Source organism: Alexandromys fortis, unplaced genomic scaffold (genome assembly GCF_014885135.2).
Source record: "Alexandromys fortis isolate MF-2015 unplaced genomic scaffold, M_Fortis_MF-2015_v1.1 scaffold_3, whole genome shotgun sequence".
NCBI classification, from domain to species: Eukaryota; Metazoa; Chordata; class Mammalia; order Rodentia; family Cricetidae; genus Alexandromys; species Alexandromys fortis.
In genome coordinates, this window is record NW_026067909.1 from 15,670,639 (window position 1) to 15,675,171 (window position 4,533).

General features: G+C 50.0%; 1 protein-coding gene across 1 annotated transcript in view; it reads left to right on the forward strand.

The window, feature by feature from the left end:
* LOC126498858 (EF-hand calcium-binding domain-containing protein 5) overlaps positions 1 to 4,533 on the forward strand; it is a 32,164-nt gene that overhangs the window by 27,510 nt on the left and 121 nt on the right. The window lies entirely within an intron of this gene.

Here is a 4,533-nt window from a genome sequence, read left to right on the forward strand (position 1 = left end):
CTTTGGACCCCCATAGCTGTCACACCACACCTGATGTGGTGCTTGGTGGCCACAGAACCATCAAAAGGAAATCAAAAGAACCTCTGATTTCAGAAACTGAGAAGTTTCAGAGACAATAGCCAAACTTTGGAGTGCGGCAGACCCAACTCAGATGGTGGCTCATCACTCACGAGTGTGACCTAGAGCAAGATGGTTCATCTCCCTGAGCCTCAGTTGTCTGGCCCAAAATAGACACACTAATAACTACCTCTGCAGGTTGTTGTGGGGATTAGAGATGACGTCAGAGACAAACCCCAACACGCCATAGCCAGCGCATAGTAGGAGCTCGGTAAACGGAAGCAGTGACTACCTGTGGCACAGGATTGTTTGTTCTGCGCTCTCAACCAGTGACACATACACAGCGCTTAGGGCCCCAGGGACTTTTCTTGCTTTGCTTTTCACATGAGTGTGGGGTCTCGCCATGGTTTGTTCTGCAGTGACAATATCAGCATCTTGACTTTGTAGCCTCACCCGCCGACTGCTGTGGGCAGCTGCTGCCTGGACTTCTTGTCTGTGGATGATGGGGCTGGGGTAGAGATGGGAAGGGCCATGTCCTGTCAGCTCAGGTCAGCGGCTGGAAGTGAAACAGATGATGACACGGTGACCCAGTCACCGCCACTCACAGCTCTGGCCACCTTTAACATTCCAACATTCCTGCTGACGTTTGAGACAGGGTCTTGTTGTGTTTTAAAAGTTTGGCTTGGATAGGAATGAATGCAATCATTTTATAGAAGTCCCTCCATGGGTTTACAGTCCATGGTTTCAGGTCCCAGGTTCACTACAGTTAAAAGAATTCATGGAAAATGATGTATCTTGAGATGAGAAGGAGGAGAGAGAGAAGAGGGAGGAGAACAAGCACATGTCCATACAACTCTGTAGATCAGCAGAGACAACTGGTAACAAACACTGTGACCCCAAAGAAAGATAGGACGATCCAATTTGTTATGTTTTTAAAACTACATTTATTTATTTGTGTATGCATGGAGGTCAGAGGACACCTCACAAGAGCCAGTTCCCTCCTTTCTCTGTATTTGTCCTAGGGATTGAACTCAGGTGGTCAGGTTTGGTGGCAAGTGCCTCTCCACATTGAGCCATCTTCCTGGCTCAGGAGATGCAGTCTGTAACGTGCCTGCCTTCTCCAGCCTGGATCTCTATTCTCCATGAATCCTCTGCTATTGGTTCTGCTGTGGCCCCCTTATGCCTCCAGCCTGGTGTCTGCGGGGGGGGGGGGGGGGGGGGGGGGGGGGGGGGGGGGGGGGGGGGGGGATTGGAGGGGGAAGAGTGGAAGACATTGGTGCATCAGAAGAAGCCAACATGGCCCTTCCTGCCTGTCAGCCTGGGCAAGAGAACAGCTGTCCAAACAGGATCCAGTAACTTAGGGAGGGGCTGGCAGGGGTGGGAAGGAAGCATGTTGGTTTTGGACAAGAGAATGGGACAGCTTAGGCTGGGTGTCTGCCACCACCTGAGAGAGTAGACCCAGAGGATGGGTCATAGAACCCATTCCCACAGGAAGTCAGGCCCTCACCACCCCAGCCACAGCCGGGCACAACATCCCCACTGATCCCACACTTGCCTTCTCATTTTGTCCATTCACCACCATTTCCTCCCAGGTCCGCCTTTTTAGGGATGGCTATTGTATCTGGAAGTCATGGCCACAGTACTTTTACCTGGTCCCATAGGATTGTGGGTGAAGGAGCCTTGGAGATTACTTTTGCCCTGCCTGTAATCCCTGGAACGGGGCCCTGTAGCCATTCCTGACCACGGCTCCCCAGGCTTTCTCAGCCAACACTCCCATGGCCAGGCCAGGCCAGGGCTGGAAGGCTAAGTTCTTTAATGTTGGCACCCATCTAGCTCTGGTATCTCACTGGTCCAGGCTCTGTGGTAGGAACCAGCTGAAGAGACTTTACCTCCTTGGGCTGACAAGCTGGTTCAGAGAAGAAAGGTTTTGTCACCAAGTCTGAATACTGAGTTTGATTCCCATGACCTATGGCATGGTAGAAAGGAATGGCTGGCTCCTGAAAGTTGTCTTTGGGGCTCTGTGTACTGCCTGTGCACATGCATACATATGCACACAAATAAGTAGGTAAAATATAATAAAAAGCTGGGAGTCGTGGTACATGCCTTTAGTCCCAGCACTTGGGGGGCAGAGGGAGACGGGTCTCTGTGAGTTTAAGGCCAGCCTGGTCTACAGAGTGAGTTCCAGGCCAGTCAGAGATGCATAGACTCTGTCTCAAAACAACTAATAATAATAATAATAATTTTTAAAGAGACGTTCTTTCCTCCTAGTGACATGACGTTTTCCTAGCCTGCCTCTCCTCAAGGGCCTTTTCCCCAGCGTTAGGCAGCCTCCTCTCCGCTGTGATTTGTCAGGATCCTTTCTTCAGAGGGTCCCTGAAGCAAGGCCTCAGACTCTTCTGAGCAGAAAGGGACTTTCGAACTTTGTAGATGAGGAAACTGAGTGGCTGCCTAAGGTCTCACAGAGTGGAGAGGGCTGAACCTGCCCTGCCTCTCGATTAAGGCCCAGGAGGCATTCAGAGTTGTGGCAGCAATACTTCCTCTTGCTTTGTTTATTTATTTTCTCAGAGTTAAGCACAGCCTTCCAACTGAGCCACACTTTCTAGTCTTTTCTTTCCTTTCAGTGAGTTCACGAGCATTCACATAGCCCTGCTAACTTGGCAATGGCCCTTAGACCCTGAAGTCATGACCTCCCTTCATACCAAAGCCTTGAATTTATCTCCTGCTCTCTAACCCTGCTGACCAGGCCAGCCTCCAATTCCAAATCCTCCTGCTTCAGCCTCCAAATGGTGGGATTATGGGTGTGTGACCCTATAACCAGTGGAGACCACATCTTTTGTTGTTGTTGTTTTTGTTTGTTTGTTTTTCAAGACTGGGTTTCTCAGTAGCTATGGAGCCTGTTCTGGAACTTGTTCTATAGACCATGCTGGCCTGGAACACAAGAGATCTGCCTGCCTCTGCCTCCCCAGTGCTGGGATTAAATACATGTGCCACCACCGCCAGGTGAGACCACAGTTCTGAGGTTGCATTGTCTGTTTTTTATGGGGAGCCCACATCTTATTAACCTATTGAATGTTGCCTCATTTGCACCATCATTTGCACCATCACTTACACCACTGTGCAGTTCTCTGCCAGCAGTCTGTAGAGACTTCTTGGCACAGGCAGGGTTGGGCTGGGTGACGCTAATCTTACCCTACTCCAGGCCGCGAGATTCCCCTTTACTGGGCTTGAGAACAATGACAGAATCTACCTGAGGCTACCTACAGAGTCAGGTGAGGTCATCTGTGTAAAGCACTTCCTGTGCTGGGACCCAGTGCTGTGTGGTCTCCTGGATTCTTTCATCCCATCTTTGGGGATATGTGGTTCCTTTCCCTTTGGTACCACCCTGACAAGCAGTTGGGAAGGGGCTAGGATAAATGCCCCCAGTGTTCATCCAGAGCTAGAGACCCCAAGCCCATGCAGACCCTCAGTGGGATACCTGAGCATTAGGCAGATGAAGAAACCCCAAGAGAGGCCCCTACTGCCATCCCCTAGATCAGAACAAGCTGCACTGGGGTCAGAGATACATACTGACCACCGTAGACCTAGCTTCGTCCTGCTGGATTCCTTTTTATTATTGTTATTATGACACTGGGCCTCACATCACCATCCAGCTTCAGCGTCTGATACACCTGTGTTGTTGTTTTGTTGCTGCTGCTGCTGTTGTCTGAACTCCTAAGAGATTACAGGTATCACAGCTCCCAGCTCAGGATAGGGCAGGCTCTCACTATGCAGCCCTAGCTGGCCTAGAACTCCATCTGTAGATCAGGCTAGCCTCAAGATCCAACTGCCTCTCCATCTCCTGAATGCTGGGGTTAAAGGGCTTGTCGCCAAACCCAGCTTAGGTCAGGGTCTTGTTTTGACATAAACCTAGGTGACTGAGAAAAGGCTTGGCAAAACACAGCAATTGTTTTAATGAATTTCTCTGCATGGAGGAAAAAGAGGTCCAAGAGGAAAACACAAACAAACCCCCAGAAATCCAGAAAATATTAGTTCTCTGACTTACTAGTTGAATAGGTTATAAAACAAGACAATGACACTAGCTTACGGTGGCCTTGGACTGGCAATGAACTTAAGGATACAGAGATGTAAACACAGTGCTTCCTGACATGGGATTCTCACACTCGAGAACGTAGGAGGATAAGCAGCCCAGACACACCAAGGAAAAATAAAGCGAGTCTGTATCAATCTCTACTACGTCCAGAGATAGTCTCAGAAGATTCTGTCCTCCGAGGCTGGGGCAGATCCTGGGTTCGAGCACACACTGCACAGAGGAGGCAGGGAGGTTGTACTGTGTTTGGCGTTCGGGGGCTTCCCAGCCTGTCATGTTCTGGGCCTGTCTTGTGCGTCTGTCTCTCATTCTCTGCAGGTTGCCTGTAACTCCTTGGACCCATAAAACACATACCCCTTTGACCTACAACCCTTTTCTGGTCTCAACAG